The 19,881-nt window shown below is 46.9% G+C and overlaps 1 pseudogene; it reads right to left on the bottom strand.

Moving 5' to 3' along the window:
* Positions 1–1,848: 1,848 nt before the first annotated feature.
* Positions 1,849–12,971, bottom strand: LOC140713115 (uncharacterized; annotated as a pseudogene).
* Positions 12,972–19,881: the final 6,910 nt, after the last annotated feature.

The following is a 19,881-nucleotide window of genomic DNA, read 5'->3' as shown; positions in this document are numbered from 1 at the left end:
CCATTTTAGATGAAACTATACCAGGAGATTCCTCTAAGGCCAAGAGCATCCAGCTACTCCCCTGAGAGACTCTATCCCCTACCTGAGGCTGTCCTTGGCGATGAGATGACCCCGGGGCTAATACTCACTAGACCCTCTAATAGACATGGCCACTGTGGGTATCCTGGGTCATCCCCAGACAGTTCTAAAATACCAGGACAAGGAAAAGACAGGAGGGTGGCTGAGAACACAGCACCCTGTAAAGTTTTCACGTGGGGACCTCAACCTAAAGACATTTTGGTAATATGTCCCCTTAGGAAAGATGAAAAGAAGAGAGGCACAAAGATTTTTTTTTACAGTAGAGTGCCAGATGATTTATTCTCCGCTTTCCTCTCATGTAAAGTGCTTGGAAACAGAAAAATATTTTGGCCAAGGTGGTTCGTGCCTGTATTCCCAGCACTTTACGAGGCCGAGGTGGGAGATAAATTAAAGTCAGGAGTTCGAAAACCACCTAGCCAACATGGCAAAACCCTGTCTCTACTAAAAATACAAAAATTAGTTGGACGTGGTGCTGGAAGCCTATAAGCCCAGCTACTTGGGAAGCTGAGGCAGAAGAATCGCTTGAACTCGGGAGTCAGAGGTTGCAGTGATCTGAGACTGCATCATTGCACTCCAGCCTGGCTACAGGGTGAGACTCGGTCTCAAAAACAAAAAAATATATATATAAATATACTTTGAAATTATTACATGTATTTGAAGTTATGGGACTGACTGTAGGTAGAAACAAGAGAAGGCAAGGAAAGTTTTTATATTTATATTTATATATAATTATATAAAATTAATATACATAATTATAATATATAAATATATCATATAGGCTGGGCACAGTGGCTTACACCTGTAATCCCAGCAATTTCGGAGGCCGAGGTGGGCAGATCACTTGAGGTCAGGAGTTCGAGACTAGCCTGACCAACATGGAGAAACCCCATCTCTACTAAAGACACAAAAATTAGCCAGGCATGGTGGTGTGTGCCTGTAATCCCAGCTACTCAGGAGACTGAGGCAGGAAAATCACTTGAACCCGGAAGGTGGAGGTTGTGGTGAGCCCAGATTGCGTCATTGCACTCCAGCCTGGGTGACAAGGGTTAAACTCCGTCTCAAAATAAATGAATAAATAAAACAAGAAATATATATTTACGTCTAAATATATAATTGTAATACATAAATGTATATATAAATATACATTTATTATAAATTTATTGATATATGAAATATGTTTATTTCTGAGATAGTGTCTGGCTCTGTCACCCAGGCTGGAGTGCAGTGGCACTATCATAGCTCATGGGAGCCTTGAACAGATGACTCAAGCGATCCTCCCACCTCAGCCTCGTGAGTGGCTAGGATTGCATGCACACACCACCATGCCTAGCTAATTTTAAAATTTTTTGTGGAGACAGGGTCTTCCTTTTTTGCCTAAGCTGGTCTTGAACTCCTGGGCTCAAGTGATCTTCCTGCCTCAGGCTTCCAATGTGTTAGACGTGGGCCACTGCATCTAGTCTAATGCATTTTTTAATTTGCGAGTTTATATTATTTGATATTTTGAAGTATTGAATGTGTTGAACAACCAACTTGCAGAATTCTCAAACAATGGATGGTCAGCTCTCATGTCCTGGTTCAAATTGCCCCAGCACACCATGGCTAGAAACCTTTCAGCCAACTTCCACTTATGTGTCCTGGGGCAGGACAATGTCACTTGGCCAATCCCCACTAAGAGGGACTCCAGAAAGGCAAGAAACTATTCTGTTCTCTATAATGGAACCTGACCAGGGAGAAGGCAGCTGGGAGGGCCAGCTGGGCCCTCCAACCAGCAGCGTCCACCATCGACCCACTGCCCTAGAACTACACCGTGCTGGGCATTTGGGGTACTGTTATGAGAAAGAGTTTCCATTTTTCTTCCCATGGGACCTTCATGCTAGTGGCAAGAGACAATTTTTTTTTTTTTTTAGAGAGAGTTTTGTTCTTGTCACTCAGGCTGGAGTGCAATGGTGTCATCTCGGCTCGCTGCAACCTCTGCCTTCTGGATTCAAGCAATTCTCTTGCCTCAGCCTTCAGAGTAGCTGGGATTACAGGATTGCACCACCACGTCTAGCTAATTTTTGTATTTTTAGTAGAGATGGGGTTTCACCATGTTGGCCAGGCTGGTCTGGAACTCCTGAGCCACTGCACCCAGTCAAGAGGGAGATTTTCAATCAATAACTATAATTGTGATGAATGCCAGAAAGAAGAATGTGTGTGATGGGGAGGGGACCTAAGTTACTGTCTCATATTTTAACACTTTCACAGGCAATAACTAAAAACTTAGAAGCTTAAAACAACACACAGTTTTAAGCCAATTTTGGCAAACTAGGAGTTGAGCACATTTTAGTGGGTTCTGTGCTTGGGATCTCACGCTAAGCAGCTGGGCTGCATCCTCATCTGAGGCTCCACCAGGGCAGAATCCATTTCCTGGGACCCGGTTGGCAAGGGCCCAGCTTTTTGCTTCCTTGCCTACGGGGCCCCTCCAAAGGTCTTTTCTCAGCACATTATCTCCCTCCGGCAGCGCCTGCAGGCGGAACCTTTCTCTCAAGTGTGAGAAGGTGACGCACTGTGACAGTGACATCCCATTGCTTTTGCCAGGCTCTATGGGTTAGAAGCCAGTCACCGGTTTTGCTCGTACCCAAGGTCAGGAAGACTATGCAAGGGCATAGGTTATTGGGGGATCAGCCACTTTAGGGTGTGGCTGCCACCACTGAACTTGGTGAGAATTTAAGGGTTGGTAGGAGCTGGCCAGGTACAGGGGTGAGGGTGTGTCAGGCAGGGGTGAGGGCATGGAGGGGGATGCAGAGGCCTGCACCCTGGAATGTCCTTTCACTCCCTGAGGTTTTGTTCTCCTGATCCCTGAGTACATCCCAGAACACGGTGGGGCCCTAGCAGGGGAGAGGTAGGGAAGCATGCGTTGTTCATCTGGAGACCTTGTGAGGCAAATCAGATTAGGGGCCAGGCTTTCAGTGGTGGGTGCGAGCGTGGGAGTGATGAGTGTTCAGGTGTGTGTGGGAAGAGGGATGGGGATGGGGTCAGCCCCAGCCACCATGAAGACCTTAAAGGTGCATCCACCCATCCCAACAGCCTCCCCGAGTGAGTGCCTTCAGGGTGCAGGTCCTGTTTTACACAGGTCCCAGTAGCTGGGACCACAAGTATGCGCCACCACGATCGACTAAGTTTTTGTATTTTTAGCAGAGATGGGGTTTCATCTTGTTGGCCAGGCGCGAAGCCCCCGGTGCCACCCGAGGCCTCAAGTGATCCATCTGCCTCGGCCCCACAAAGTACTGGGATTACAGGTGCGAGCCACCGCGCCTCTCCCTACTTCAGTCCTAAAGCCCACCATACGTGCTTCCAAATGTTTGCTTGGACCTCAGTTTCACTTTTTGTAAAGCAAGCCTGTCTCTCGCTCTCTGCCCTAAAAGCCTGAGTTCTGGGCTTGAGATGAGCGCGTCCTGTAGAGCAGACTGCAGGTGGACGTTGAGCTGGGTCTTCTAGGAGGCCAGGATCCGGCCAGCTCTTGGGTCCGGTCCTCCCGCGGAAACCTGTACGCCCAATCCCAGCACCGCCCCGCCCAGCCTCCATTTGTTCCCCTAGGCCCCGCCCTCTCCGCGCGGATCGCTCCCCATTGGCCGGGTGGCGGGCCCTGGACGCCCGGCTCTGCTGGAGGCGGTGCGGCGGGCGGCAGGCGGGGCCCTGTGCCCCAGCGTGGTGTGTGTTCCGGCCGCAGCCTCGCGCCAGCTGCAGCTCCTTGATCCGAGCCGGATCCTGAGCGTGGAACACGGGCTGAACCCGCGGCAGCGGCCCCGCCCCGGGACTCCATTGTTGAGGCTGCCGCGGCTCTGTCGGCTGCTCAGCTGCGCTCCAGTCGGCCCAGGCGCCGCGGCGAGGAGCGAGCACTCGTAGGCGGGGGTCTGAGGTGAAAACGGGCAACGAGGTCTCCGGACCGGGCGGGGGTCTCTGCCCCGGGCGTGGCGGCTCCGAGTTGGGCTCCGCAGGGTCCGAGGTCGGGATCCGGGGTCCTTGCGCCTGGGCTTTGTCTCGGCCTCGGGTGGCACCGGGGGCTTCGCGCCTGCTGCGATACCACGTGGGCCCGCGCGGGGGTCCCGGTCGCCCTGCCGGTAGGGGCCTGTCCCCACTGCTCCCCGGCTCCCCGCGTCTGCCGCGGAGGGGGCTGCATGGACCCAGGCGCTGGCTTCTGAGCCGAGATGACGTCACTGCACTCCAGCGTGGGCCACCGAGTGAACTCCGTCTCGAAAAAAAAAACCCGGTAAAGTGTTTTACCCAGCCTAGGTACGTGTGGTAGAGCCGAATGAAAGCTTAGAAAAAGACGACTTGAGAACTAGCCCAGCAGAGGAATCAGGTGGGATGTTTTGTTACTAAGTGAAACTTGCACCTGTTTTCTCCCAGGCCTTGTTGAGTTGTGTACAACAGAGAGCTCAGGTGTTGGGGGCAGTTGACCGGTTGAAGAATGCATTGCTATTATGGGAGGAACATTGGCCTTTGAAAAAGCAGAACTGGATCCACGTTCTTGCCTGGTAACTCTAACTATCATCTAGTTTGTAAAGGGGAATGCAGTTCACTGAAAAACTCTTATGACAGTGGGGAAAGGATTGGGGTGTCTGCATTGTTTTGTGTACTATAGGCCATATGAACGAGCATTTAGGCTGGAGGGAGGCTTTTCATCTCTATAACTTTACTTTCACAGGACAATTCCATCACGATTTGAAGATTTTTGAGTGAAAACTACATTGTTCTGCTATGTGTTTCGGGGCAAATTTCTACATACAATTTGCTTAAATATTTCAGATGATACAAGAATATATGTGTGGGGTAAAAAGCTGAAATTTGCAATCCCCCTTCTATAGAAGTAACCATTGTGAATAGTTAACTCTGTATTCCAGCTATTTTGTATACTATAAATACACTGTGAACATTTGAGTGTATATAGACATGTATGTTACACACAGTTTTAGAGATGGAATATTGCTGTGTTGCCCATGCTAGTCTCAAACTCCTGAGCTCAAGTGACCCTCTCGCCTCAGCCTCCCAAAGTTTTGGAATAACAGGCATGAGCCACCGCGCCTGGCCTGCATGAGTATATTTACTAATTGCTAAGTTACTCTGTTCAATATGTGTCTATTGAAGTCCCCCATGTGCCAAGCATTATTCTGAATACCTTATATGCACCAATTGACTTAATTTTTAGAGCAGCTCTCTTATTGTGGCCCTTTTACAGTGAGGAAACTGAACCACAGAGAGGCTGAGGACGTCGTCTAACATCACACAGCCAGTGCTGTTGGAATTGAGGTTTGAACCCAGACAGCTAGCTTCAGATCTCTTAGCTGTTATCATAGATGGCACACCCAAACTTTAGGACCGCCTCCCAAGCCTTGCCTCCGATACGGGCTCGCCTGAGCTCTGCGAGAGCCGTGTATGTGAGGTTTGTTTCCTCTTTAAGAACACAAGTCTTGGAATTGTCGCAGACCCTGGTAGGACCTCGTGAAGACCAAAAACAGGGATTCTTCAAGCCTGACCCAAGGCCAGATCTCTGATTTAGCTACTTGGAAGGTAGATGTGGAAGAGAGTAATTTTGCCAGAACAAAAAGTCAGGATGGCTGGGCTGACTCGGCCAGACGCAGTGGCTCATGCCTGTAATCCCAGCACTTTTGGAGGCCGAGACAGGTGGATCACCTGAGGTCGGGAGTTTGAGAGCAGCCTGGCCAACAAGTTGAAACTACGTCTCTACTGAAAATATGAAAATTAGCTGGGCTTGTTGGCGGGTGCCTGTAATCCCAGGTACTTGGGAGGCTGAGGCAAGAGAATTGCTTGAACCCAGGATGCAGAGGTGGCAGTGAGCTAAGATTATGCCACTGCACTCCAGCTTGGGTGACAGAGCGAGACTTCGTCTCAAAATAACAGAAGGAAGGGGAAGGGGAATGCCTGGGCTGACTCATAGGGAAGAGGCCCTACAGCAGCCGTAGGACCTTGGCCACTTGGGTGGAAAAGAAGGAAGAACTTCACCCATGGCGGTGACCTGGACTGCAGAAACCACACTAAACAGTGCACATCCTGGAGCCTGGCCACCCCATTTGCTTCTCTTCTCCTTGGGTAGAGGGTGTGGAGAGGTTTCTACCCTGGAGGGTGAGCTGCGCAGCTTCTAACCAGGGTAGGCATGTGTCTGTCCCTGGGAATACAGACAGCGTTCTCATAAGCAGCCCAAATACTCCTGAACAGCTTTTTGTAGGGTGGGGCGGGGTGGGGCGGGGCAGTGGGTCATTTTGACTCCTAGGTACGTTTTCCACTTTTACTGCTGATAACTGTGTTACAGATGAAAATTTTGTTTTTGATACTGAAGAGGGCTTAAGAGAGTGAGCTATTATGGCACATCTAAGTCTGCTAAAATAGAACCACAGGGTAGCGTAGGAAAATCTCTTCTAAATTATGGATCATATATGGTGAACGTTAGAAGCCATGTGTACCTAAGTTGAAAAACCAAAACATGGCTTGTATTTGGGTGACCCCGGTAAGTCTGGATGCCACTGCGCCTTGTGTGAACACAGGATGCTGAGGTGTAGGGATGAACAGGCTTTTTCTGGACATCTTGCGCTTCTCCCTTGGGGTAAAGTGGGGTGGCAGTAGCAGCGCACAGCTGTTGGGCCCCTAATATTTGTCGGCTGTTTTTCCTGTGGGATTCCATTTAATGCAATCTTGGAGGTAAAATTATGTTATTGAAGATAGAGGCTTAGAGAAGTTAAGAAAATTGTTCAAGGTCACATCATTTGTTTTGTTTCGTTTTGCTTTTGAGACAGTTTTGCTCTTCTTGCCCAGGCTGGAGTGCAGTGGTGCGATCTCGGCTCACCATAACCTCTGCTTCCCAGGTTCAAGTGATTCTCCTGCCTCAGCCTCCTGAGTAGCTGGGATGACAGGCATACGCCACCACGCCAGGCTGATTTTGTATTTTTAGTAGGGACGGGGTTTTTCCATGTTAGTTACCCTGGCCTTGAACTCCCTACTTTGGGTGATCCACCCAACTCAGCCTCCGCAAGTGCTGGGATTACAGGTGCAAGCCACCACGCCTGGCCAAGGCCATGTCATTTCTTAAGTTGAAAGATGAAGTAGTTGATGAACCCAGAAGTTTGACTTCAAGGCCCTTGATCTTTCCATAACACGTGGTTCCTTCCCTGGTTGGTTGGAGTGACTGAAGAACTGAAGGAAGCTGTGTTTTGTGGAAAGAGGACCTGAGGGGTGTATGGTCTTTCCAGGCTTGGAATCTGCCATGCTGGGCTTCTGAATTGTATAGCTTGGCCATATAGTGAGAAGCCCCTCATTTAAGACTTATTTTTTGGGGAAAATGAAGGAAAGCCGCCCACATGAGACAGGCAGAGGCGACTTTCTCAGAGCTGCTGTGGCAAGAGAGTCGGCACCGTCACTTGCGTGTGGCAGAGACTGACATGCAAGTGAATGGCGGATGAGGAGTGGGGAAGCTTCAGGATGGAAAGAACGGCTCCCAGTGGAGGCTGTTGTGGGGGCTGGAGGCGACTGTGCAGAAGTGGGGTGTCCTATGTGATTGGTTAGGGGCATATTTGGCTTTCTCTGAATGATCCTAACTGGAAACGGGCCAAAATTAGGGTGGCTGTCAGTTTTGAGTCAAGTCCTGGTCACCTGGGACAGAGTTGTGGTTTAGTTTCTGGGTTGTGGAGAGAGAGCAGTCTGGCTTCCTGTCTGATGTGCTAGCCTGGCTGGCCTCCTGGCTGTTGACTGTAGATAGGGGATTGGTTTCCTGGGTGGGCAGCCATAGGTTGTGGTCTGAGTTCTGTCTATACATATGATCAGGCATGGTCTGTTTGTATATTCAGTCCCTCATTTTTCTTGTCAGTAAAAACATCAAGTGACAAATTGGATACCTTGGGAAGATTTTAGATGTCTGTGTCCCCTGGAGGAAGTTTTCACATTCACATGGAATCAGAATGAATATGAACAATGGGGCCATTTATCTTGAAGATTTAAAAGAGGAAATCTTCAACAATACTACCTCGGCGCCATTGCCTCTTTGTCCATCCTTAGGGAATGTGTTTTTATGCACCGCCGGCTCATCGTCCACCAGTTTGTGGTTGATCCAGTTCTCTATACGTCTTACCTTGTGTGTATCTCATTGTTTGCTAGTGTTACCTTTCCCCTTCGTCAGTGTAGTTTATTTGTGTAGCCTCTGTTGGTAGGAAGTTATTTGTGGAATTTGTGAATGGAAGGGACCTTGGAGTTCTGCTAGGTCAACAGAGTGATTTTAGAGATAAACGGAAATACAGGGAAATGTTCCAGCTTTTTTGGTGGCAAAACCAGGAATAGAAAGCAGTGTTCTTTGTGCCACAATGTCATTGGAAGACAGCTCAACGTGAGCCTAAAATGCAGAATAATTAACTTTCATTTGTCTCTGCTTCTGACTCTTGCTATCAGACATTTTAAATTGACCTAAATGTGTTAGCAGAAATATGAAAAGTCCTGACTTGTTTACATATAAGGTACTTTGTCGCCTATTCATTTGGTTGTTTTTTTCAACAGGATTGAAAAGACATTGTTATAAACTGAATGTTTATGTCTCCCCCAGATTCTAGTACTGGAGCTCTAACTGCCAGTGTGATGGTATTAGGGGGAAGGAGCTTTGGGAGGTGATTAGGGTTAGATGAGGTCATGAGCGTGGGCCCTGGTCTGACAGGATTAGTGCCCTTAGAAGAAGAGAAACCAGGCCAGGAGTGGTGGCTCACACTTGTAATCCCAGCACTTTGGGAGGCCGAGGTGGGCAGATCATGAGGTCAGGAGATTGAGACCATCCTGAAATCCTGTTTCTACTAAAAATACAAAAATTGGTTGGGTGTGGTGGCACGTGCCTGTCATCGCAGCTACTCGGGAGGCTGAGGCAGGAGAGTTGCTCGAACCAGGGAGTCGGAGGTTGCAGTGAGCTGAGATTGTGCCACTGCACTCCAGCCTGGTGACAGAGTGAGACACTGTCTCAAAAAAAAAAAAAAAAAAAAAAAGAAAGCAGAGAGCTCGCACTGACCTGGTGTGAGGAAACAAGAAGAAAGGTGGCTGTCTGCAAGCCAGGAAGAGGTCCCTGTCCGGGAACTGAGTTGGCCGACACTTTGATCTTGGACTTCCAGCCTCCAGAGCTGTGAGAAATAAACTAATGTTTAAATCACACAGCCTATGGTGTTTTTTTTGGTATTTGCCTAAGGTGTTACGGCCAACTGATTTGACTGATACAGAGATGGTTCCAGAATACTGTAGCCTGTATCTGAGTTGGTGATGCCATGAAAATAAATGTAGTAGTTCATTCCTTTATATAAAGATAGTGCTGTGAGCCCAGGGCCTTTGCTGATGTCTTAGTTGAGTCTTGTTTTCTTATAATAGCTTCTTAATTTCTCTTTCCCCCCTCTAATTTATATTATATAGCTGGATTAAATCATATATGGCATGATATTATACTTTATGTCTATACAAGCTTGTAGTGATTTTATTTCATTTTATTTGATTTTTGAGACATGCCCTTGCTCTGTTGCTCAGGCTGGAATGCAGGCGTGCCATGACAGCTCACTGTCACCCTAAATTCCTGGGCTCAAGTGATCCTCCCGCCTCAGCCTCCTGAGTAGCTGGGACTACAGGTGTGCTATTCTGCCTAGTTAATTTTTAAATCTTTGTAAGGACAGTCTTGCTGTGTTGTCCAGAGTGGTTTCAAACTCCTGGCCTCAAGCAGTCCTCTCGCCTCAGCCTCTCAAAGCACTGGATTACAGACATGAGCCGCCACACCCGGCCCAGTGATTTTTCATTGTTAAGATCAAGGACGGGTTCCCTGGCTTGGCATTCTAGGCTCATGATCAGGGCGTGATATGCAAGTTTGGGTTTCAGTGTTTCCATTCCCGCCATGAGCCTTGCACTCCAGCTTGTTGCCTAAGCCCTGTTCTGAAGCCCAGCCTGAGAGCTGCACTTAGAATTTATACCTTCTCATCTCTTCATCGTCTTCGCCTATGTTCTTATCTCCTTCTGGGACATCATCTCCACACTTCTGCCTCTTTAAATCTTCTCCATCCTTCAAGACTTGAAATACTCACTTCCTTTCCATGATCCCCGCTCTGACATCCAAGCTAGAATTAATCTTTCTTCCTTTGAACTCTGATAGTGCCTAATGATTTTCCATCCTTTAATTATACAGCAGTTCTGTGTGTTAGATGATATTATTTTCCCAGTTTTTCATAGTTACTTTGAAAATATTTGCTGTAGTCATATATTTTGAATATGTAATATGAGCGACATTCAAAACGTACTGGAGAGTGAAAGGCAGTCCTACTCCCATCACTGCCCTGTGACCACTGTTGCCAGTGTTTGTTTGTTTGTTTGTTTTTCCAAGGCAGAGTCTTGCTCTGTCACCAGGCTGGCGTGATCTCGGCTCACTGCAACCTCTGCCTCCTGGATTGAAGCGATTCTCCTGCCTCAACCTCCTGTGTAGCTGGGACTACAGGTGTGCGCCACCACACCCAGATAATTTTTGTATTTTCAGTATAGACGAGGTTTCACCATGTTGGCCAGGATGGTTTGGATATCTTGGCCTCCTGATCCACCTGCCTCAGCCTCTCAAAGTGCTGGGATTACACGCATGAACCACTGTGCCCAGCCTATGTGTCTTGTTTTTAAAAACACAGATGTTGGCATAAGATAAACACGGTTCTCCACCAGTTCCCCACTGGTAAGTATTTAGGCTGTTCCCAACCGTCTGGATTAATCAATGCTGAGTTGTACATAATTCTTGCATATTTGCATGAATATGTTCATAGGATGCATTGCTAGAAATGAAATTGTGGGATCCAGGGATCTGCGCTTTTTAAATATTGATGGGTGTTGCTGGATTCCCTTCCGTTAGGGCCATACCGTTATCTCACTGTCAATGTGTAAGGGCGCCTATTTCTATTTCCTTGCCAACAGTTTTTTCTCAGCTGTTTTCCTTGACATCACACACACACAAAAATAGCCCGCTTGTTCCAAAAACATGGACATTTTACATTTCTACTTAAAGTGTGCGCACACTGACTGAAGCTCTGTGTTGCAGTGATGTGTGCTGCTAGGATTGTGGCTCTGTTTCGAATTTGCTAACCAGGCTATGGCTTTCCAGGCAGGTATTTTTTGTTTTGTTCATGCTGTTGCTGTCCTTGCGCTGTGTGAATTTCCCTCCACTGCCCAGGCAGATTTCCTTTCCGGTGGACGAGCTTAGTTTCTCATCCGGCAGCCCCGTTTCCTGTTGACCTGGGCCGAGTGTCTCATCCGGCAGCCCTGTTTTCTGGTGATCTGGGCAGAGTGTCTCATCTGGCAGCCCTGTTTCCTGGTGATCTGGGCTGAGTGCCTCCATGAGAACTTGCACCCATCTTCTCCAGTAGTGCATCTTTTCACAGCAAGCAAAACATTTTCATCACTTTTCTAGTGGGAGAGGCACTAGTTCTTTTCTGGGCATCAGGAGACCTGGCTTTGTTCTGGTTCAAGCAACAGCTGGTGAGTTACCAAAGACAAGTCACATCTGGTCCCTGGTCCTTTGCTGTATAGGTAGAATCACAGTCCGAGTGGACATCACTGCCCTGGTCTCTATGCAGTACTGAGTGTTGTGGGGATGATGGCTAAATGTCAGGGTGCATTTCCACCACTAGGGGATTACAGGCCAGCCAAAGACACAGGAGGAAAGCTAACAGCCCCGGGCAGGTACACAGAACCAGAGGAGTTTGGAAGGGTGGTTCCAAGCTCCTTGGTGTGACTGATGTGATCACAAAAAAACATTTTATCTCTAAGTCTTGGGCCATTGGGCCAAGAGAAGAGAGAGCTGGTGTTGAGTTGTAGTGAGAGGTGCGTGGTTCGTGTGCCTGCTGAGCCTGGCTTGGACTCAATTCCATTGAGTCCCATTCCATTTTACCTTCTGTTTCCACCTTTCTCATGCTCCTGCTTGTTTCTCCAGAAAAAATGGCAATAAATTCCTTTCAAAAACTTTACAAAAGCCATAGATGCTTATTGAAAATAGTTCAAATGATATGGAAGACAGAAAGATAGTGTTTTTCTGTTGTGTGTTTGGATGAATGTGTCTTTGGGGTAGTCACTTTTAACACTGGGTGTATTTCCTTCCAGATCTTTTCCAGTGTACCTACAAATATGTATGTACACTTTGTAAAATACAAAATAGTACCTGATAAACACTAAGTCCCCCTACTCCCACTGCGCAGTCTACATGGACATCCTTTCATGGTGATACGATGAGACCTGATCGACTCCTTTTGTTCACTGGAGTGCTAGGTACTAATAGCTACAGATAACTCACCTTCAGTGGACGTTTGCCATGTGACAGGGTCTGTGCTCCAGGCAGGCTACATGAAGTGGGTCTTAAGGCTTTTTACAACAATGCTATGGGTGAACACAGTAATTGTTAACATGTTGCAAATGATAGGATTGCAGTAGAGAGAAGCAAAGCTGCTTGCTCAAACTCATGGTACGATTCCCAACAGAGAGAGAGAACACTTTTAAAACAATTGTTGTTATAGTCAGGTGATTTATGATCATTTAAAGAAATAGTGCATTCAGTGAATACATTTCAGGGTCTGGTAGAGTCTGGGAGCTGTTCCTGAAAATGCACTGGGCTAGAGGTAAGGGAGTGGTCCATTGGCCCTGGGCCCCTAGTGCAAGGAGGGAGGTCCCCGGGAGAGGGGGCATGGAGAGGAGGTCTCTGAGCAAACCTTGCAACGTCCATTTCTGCTGAGTCTGGTTCGAGGTGTGGCTCTTGACATGTACACTTTTCAGAGATACTTGGTTTCGATTTTTATCATGGCTCACCTTAGCAGCAATGGTTTTGAACTGCCTGGAGATGTGGTCTGGAAGGCCAGTGTTATGCCCATCCTTCCCGCTCCTGCAGGAGGGGAGTCATCCTGGGACTAGAGGGCTTCACCTGTAATCAGCTGTCTCATAATAAGTGGATTTGATGCTGGTTTCGGTAGGTCAGGAAATTTCCCATTTGGAAGGAAAACGGACACTTGTCTTTGGGTTTTGCTGAGGAGCCACAGGGTTTAGAGCAGGGACTGGAAGTTTGTTGAGACACATGTGAGTGCACTCAAACATCTTCCAAGAAACATGGAAATAAAGGCAGTGTTCCAGAGAGGTCCCTGGCTTTGGGATAGAAATATTTCTGTAACAGAATGGTACTGGATGTCTGCTGTATTTTTTTCTCTGCTATTTTGACAAGTTTTATTTGGGTGTGTGTCTCCTGTACAGAAGGTATGACATCAGTTTTTGCCACCAAGTATTTACAGCCGTTGGTTACCTCCTCTGTGGGTCACTTTTGTGCCGTGGTTTCTTTGAGGAAATTGCAGGTCTCCTACCCAAACACATTGCCCATTTCAAGGTGTTCCTGGATTCTGAACACCTGTGGCAGTGCCTTCCATGTGGGTGAAGCCCGCAGAGAAAGTACCCCCACCCCAGGAGGTGGGGACTGGTGATTGCCTGAGTGAGGAGGCCGGGGATGCGCCCTGGACTAGAACTTGTGACCGGCTGCTTTTTCTTCCCCTCGTCTCCCTCCTATTTTTCTACCACCCCCACTTTTTAAAATTTTCTTATAAAAAATTAGGCAAGTATTTTGGTTTCCTTTATTCGCTATTCCTTGCTAATCGTATGCAGAATGAGCCTGGAAAAGTGGAAAGGAAAGTTGTACTTAGCTTCAGATGATCCTACCAGCCCCGCATTGAGGGGCTTCCCCCAGGTGGCATTGTCAAGTGGCGTTGTGGAGGTTCTCCTTTCAGTCCTCAGCGTTAACCAGCAGAGACAGGTGGCACTTATTCCTGGTTAATGTTGAGGAAGTTGAGCTCAAAGTGGCTAAGGGAACTTCCCAAAGTCACAGAGGAAGTAGCAGAGTAGAACCAAACACAGATTGTCTCTGAATCAGGCAGGTCGTCAGATTCCAAAATGGGCTCTTAATTTTTGGAGGTCAAAAAGCTGAACAGACAAAGCTATTTCTTTTTTCTTCTTCTTCTTCTTCTTCTTCTTCTTCTTTCTTCTTTCTTCTTTCTTCTTTCTTCTTTCTTCTTTCTTCTTTCTTCTTTCTTCTTTCTTCTTTCTTCTTTCTTCTTTCTTCTTTCTTCTTTCTTCTTTGATTTCGCTATGCTACCTAGGCTGGTCTAGGCTCAAGCTGTCCTCCTGCCTTAGCGTTCTGAGTGCTGGGCTTATGTCACCACACCCAACAGAACAGACATTTCTTTAAAGAAGACATACAAATGGCCAAAAAATATGTGAGAAAAATGCTTAGTATCACTTATAATCAGAGAAATGCAAATCAAAACCACAGTGAGGTATCATCTCACCTGTGAGGATGAGTATTACCAAAAAGACAAAAAATAACAAGTGCTGGTGAGGATATGGAGACAAGGAAGCTCTTACACACTGTAGGGGGGTGTACACAAGAGCAGCTGGCTGGGCACGGGGCACACGCTGACATCCCAGCACTTTGGGAGGCGGAGGCGGGCAGATCACCTGAGGTCAGGAGTTTGAAACCAGCCTGGCCAACATGGTGAAACCCCGTCTCTACTAAAAACACAAAAATTAGCTGGGAGCGGTGGATCCCACCTGTAATCCCAGCACTGTTGGGCGGCTGAGATGGGTGGGTCACTTGAGGCCAGGAGTTCAAGACCAGCCTGGCCAACGTGGTGAAACCCCATCTCTACTAAAAAATACAAAAATTTGCCAGGTGCAGTGGCGGGTGCCCATAATCCCAGCTACTCAGGAGGCTGAGGCATGAGAACCACTGGAACCCGGGAGGCACATGCTACAGTGAGCAAGCCGAGATTACACCACTGTACTCCAGCCTGGGCAACAGTGAGACTCTGTCTTGAAGAGAAAAAAGAGAAAGAGTAAGAGTAAGCTGAGGCACCCACTATGGCAAACAGTATGGAGGTTCCTCAGAAAACTGCAAATGAAATTACAGTGTGATCCAGCAGTCCCACTACAGTGTAGACACCCAAAGAAAAGGAAATCAGTGTCGGAGGGGCATCCACACCTCTGTTTCCTACAGCACTGTTCACCATAGCCAAGATACGGAATCAGCCTCGGTGTCCAACAGCAGATGATGGATAGAGAAAATGTGGTGTTTATACACAGTAGCATACTATTCAGCCATAACACAGGATGAAGTCCTGTTATTCTCAGCAATGTGGATGGAACTGGAAGATATTATGAAATAAGCCAGAGACAGATAGTTACACAGCACATGTTCTTTTATGTGGAAGGCAAAAAAGAGTGAATCTCTTGGAAGTTGAAAGTAGACAGAGGATCCTAGAGGGTGAGAAGGGTGGGGGAAGAGGGAGATAGGGAGAAATTTGTTAAAGGATACAAAATTATAGCCGGATAGGAATAAGTTCTAGTGTTCTATAACACAGGATGACTATAGTTAACAAGAATATATAGTTTCAGGCTGGGAGCGGTGGCTCATGCCTGTAATCCTAGCACTTTGGGAGGCTGAGGTGGGTGGATCACCTGAGGTCAGGAGTTTGAGACAGTCTGGCCAACGTGGTGAAACCCCGACTCTACTAAAAATACAAGAAATAGCCGGGCATAGTGGTGGGTGCCTGTAATCCCAGCTACCAGGGAGGCCGAGGCAGGAGAATAGCTTGAACCTGGGAAGCAGATGTTGCAGTCAGCTGAGATCACACCACTGCCCTGTAGCCTGGGCAACAGAGCAAGACTTTGTCTCAAAAAAAAAAAAAGAAAGAAAAATAAAGTTCCAGATAACTGGAGGAAGGGTATTGAACGTTACCAACACAAAGAAATGATAAATGTTTGAGATGGTGGATATGCTAATTATGCTGATCACCTACAATACATGTATTATAACATCACTATATATACTACATACATATGTACAGTACACAATTATGTGTCAATTAAAAAAGAAAAAACAACTTAGATTGGAATGGCTATGAAGTAGCTAGCTTTTTCATATTTTTTATATAGACCCTAGGCATTTATGTTAAGTAAACTACCCTTGGCTTCAGGAAATGTGTAGTATTTGAATTTTAGCCTTGCATTTTATAATACCGAGAAGTAAAACTGTAGACTTGCTTTAGATACAGTCACAGGGATTTGCCGTGATGACCTTTTTATGTAATAAGAGGGAAATATACCTTAATAGGCATACATGCTCATTTTTCTCCCTCGTACACATTTTTAGTTGTTGTCCCGGCATTGTGATACTTATGTAAACAGTATGTGATATCTTAGGTAGGAATCAGAATTTTAAGGTAAGAATACTTAAAGTTATGTATTTTTCAAACTTTCAAACTGGATATTTTACATGTCCATTATATAACTGTAATTAAATTATCAAAAAGACAATACCTGTCTTTAATATGGGTGATGCTCTAGCTTTTTTTTTTTTTTTTTGAGACAGGGTCTCACTTTCTCCCAGGCTGGAGTGTAGTGGTGCGATCATGGCTCACTGCAGCCTCAGCCTCATAGGCTCGAGAGATCCTCCCACCTCAGCCTCCCAAGTAGCTGGGACCACAGGTGTACAATACCATGCCCAGCTAATGTTTAAAATTTTTTGCAGAGACAGGGCCTCCCTCTGTTGCTCAGGCTGGTCTGGAATTCCTGGATTGAAGTGATTCTCCTGCTTCATCCTCCAAAGTGCTGTGATTACAGGCATGTGCCACTGCCTGGCCCCATATAAGTGGGATGATAACTTGAGCCTAGGAGTTCCACACCAGCCTGGGGAACATGGCACAAGACCCTGTCTCTACTAAAACTAAAAAAATGAACTGGTCATGGTGGCACCTGCCTGTGGTCCCAGCTACTCCAGGAGGCTGAGGCGGGAGGATAACTTGAGCCCAGGAGTCAAGGCTGCAGTGAGCTCTGATCTTGTCATTGCATTCCAGCCTGGGTGACAGAGTGAGACCTTGTCTCTTAAAAAAAGTTACTGGCTACCTGATTATTCATAGGAGAAAAACCTGAACTCTGCTCTAAACCTCATACGTCGTTCAAAAATTAACTCAAAATGGATCATGGACTAAAAGGTAAAATGCAAAATAAAGATGAAAAGAGGGGCTAGAGACTGGGAGAAACTATTTGCAAACCACATGTCTGATAAAGGACTCATATCTATAATATATAAAGAACTATCGAAATTCAGCAGTGAAACTGAATCATCTGGTTTGAAAATGAATAAAAGACCTGAAAAGACATTTCAGATAACATATAAGCACATGAAAAGCTGTTCAACATCATGAACCATCAGAAAAATGCACACTAAAGCCACGTCACTATACACCTATCAGAATGCCTAAAATAAAAAGTAGTAACAAGACCAATGCTGGTGAGGACGCAGGGAAACGGGATCACTCACACTTGGCTGGTGGGAATGGAAGACGGTACAGCCATTCTGGAAAACAGCTTGACAGTTTCTTATAAAACTCAATGTGCAATTGCCATAGGATGCAGCATTCACATTCATGGGCAGTTATCCCAGAGAAATGAAGACTTATGTTCACACAAAAGCCTATATGTATCTGTTGATAGCAGCATTATTTATAAAGGCTAGAAACTGGAAACAGCCCGGAGACTGCTCAGCAGGTGAATGGTTAAACAAACTGGTGCACCCAGGCCCCAGACACCACTCTGCAGTAGTTAATGACATCCTTGTTCATCAGTCTTTCAAACTAGAAACCACCATCATGCTTACTCCCCTTTTTCCCATCCTGGGTCTGAGTGGACTTCATTTTGCATTTCTTTCCAATGCATTTTCCCTCTGTCGTTTCTGGTTGCACCTCATGCCTCATTTGAACAGTTGTAAGCCCCGAATTGTTTCTCTGTCTCATCATGGAATCCTTTCTACACTTCATGCCCCGCATCGTCATTGGAACAATCTTTCCAAAACATGAACAAACTAACTTAAAAGAAATATCTCAGGTAGCCTTCCAAGTAAGTATAAGCTTTCTGTTAGAAGTTTGACTTCTTGTCTATAGGGAACCCGAGGACTGTAGAGAGACGGATTTGCTGTCTGCATTTTAAGATCAGGTAGAAATCCCTGGAGGGGCCCATGTGGAATAGTGGCACAAATACCGGTTCTAGAATCAGAAGCCCTCATATCCTGGTTCTAACACTAGCTGGATATTCTTGGGAAAGTTTTGGTTTCAAACCTCAGTATGAGGAAGCATATTCAAGGGATCACACAAGGCTGCTGGGAGGAGTGGATGAGGGCCATGGTGAACATGCTGTGTAATCCGTGAAGCACGTCGTATGTGTTGGAAGTGGAGCTGTGTGAATAGTGGTTCTGGAATCATTGTACGAAAATACCACTGGGCACCTGTGTTGTACATGCCTGCAACATGGGTGAGGCCCGGGTCAGTACAGCTCACAGTTTGGTTTTCATGCAGTTAGAAAGGCCCAAGAGGACCCTTCCCCCCTCCAGCTGTAGGAAGGAGGTGGCTGTCTCCTGCCTCTATTTGGTGGGATTGTCTGTGGCTCCTTGGGGACAGGAATGCAGGGAGTGGGGGAAGAAAACCGGCCTGACTGCTCGCTAGTCAGCCTTCCCCCAGGGAGGAGTGGAGGGGTCATTTCGTGGTAACTTGCCAAGTCTTTCCTAATCCATCTGCTCTTAGAAATGACCAGCATGACAAGTAAAAGACCCGTTAGAGACAGATGGGCTGTGTGTCCCTTGCCTTTATGGCTTTGTGGCCTCAGAGCTGCCAGAACTCGATAGCTTTCTGGGGAATGCTGGGTCAGCCAAGGGGCTGAAAATAGTGACAGGAAGAAAATTCTCCCTCGCTGCTCTGGTCTGGGAGTGATGACTGAGGAGAGCGGCATGGAGGGCCCAGCCGTGGGGTCCCTCTCAAGCACACCCTCACCGCAGTGGGAATGCGGGTCTCAACCTCCCTAGGCCTCCGTGATTTTCATCTGTCACATACTCACCTCCAGCAGGGACGTCTATGGTGATGAGATGAGGGAGCATCCTAGCACATGTGGCACTTAGTAGGCTTGCGGTGAGTGGACACTGGCGCCAGTGGAACAGGAGACTGGGCGCTGCGTGTGGACGCACTCACGTGCTGGTGTCATGGGTGGACAGAGGAGAGAGGGACGCTCTGCCGTTCTCTTTTTGGTCTGTCACCCCCACTGTTTTGAGCAGAATCCGTGAGTGTATTCTGTTGCCCCAGTCAACTTGGTAGGCTGATTGCTCAATTTTTTGCTTCCACTTTTGATTTCTTAAGAATGGAAAAGGGAATATTTCCGTTACTTTTCTGGTTGATGGCATATATTCCTTGATATCACCTTAATGCTTTTTAATTTCTATGTATTTTGGATGCTGGAGCTTGCCTGACATCTGTGTATTTATGCCTCACCCTCTCGCATAACTGTTGGCCACACCAGGACCAGAGAGAAGTGACCAGACCGATTGATAGCAGGGCTAGGACTGGAATTCTCCAGCCTTTTGACGCCCAGCAGGCTCTGTTTTCTGTATTGCACTGCTCTGCCCTATTTCGACCCCTGTTAGGACAGTGGATGTGAAATGTAGCTGGGCGCTTTTGGGGGTGTGCTTGGAGTATGGCAGATGCCTCAAACTGGCATTTTCCCCTGATTCTGATTTCTCATGGCTCAGAGTCAGTCGCTAGGCTGTGGACTTGGAAGATACAGGCAGTTGTTCTGTATGGCAAACTATGCCAGGGCATTTTTTTCACCCGGCAATTTGTTTGGATTGGACTGGAATAAATCTCTGATATTGGTTTCTTTGCCAATATTATTAGGGAGTGGAGCCTGACTTGTTAACTTAGC

The sequence above is a fragment of the Chlorocebus sabaeus genome, chromosome 12 (genome assembly GCF_047675955.1).
Source record: "Chlorocebus sabaeus isolate Y175 chromosome 12, mChlSab1.0.hap1, whole genome shotgun sequence".
Classification (NCBI taxonomy): Eukaryota; Metazoa; Chordata; class Mammalia; order Primates; family Cercopithecidae; genus Chlorocebus; species Chlorocebus sabaeus.
This window is presented reverse-complemented; position numbering and strand designations above follow the sequence as displayed.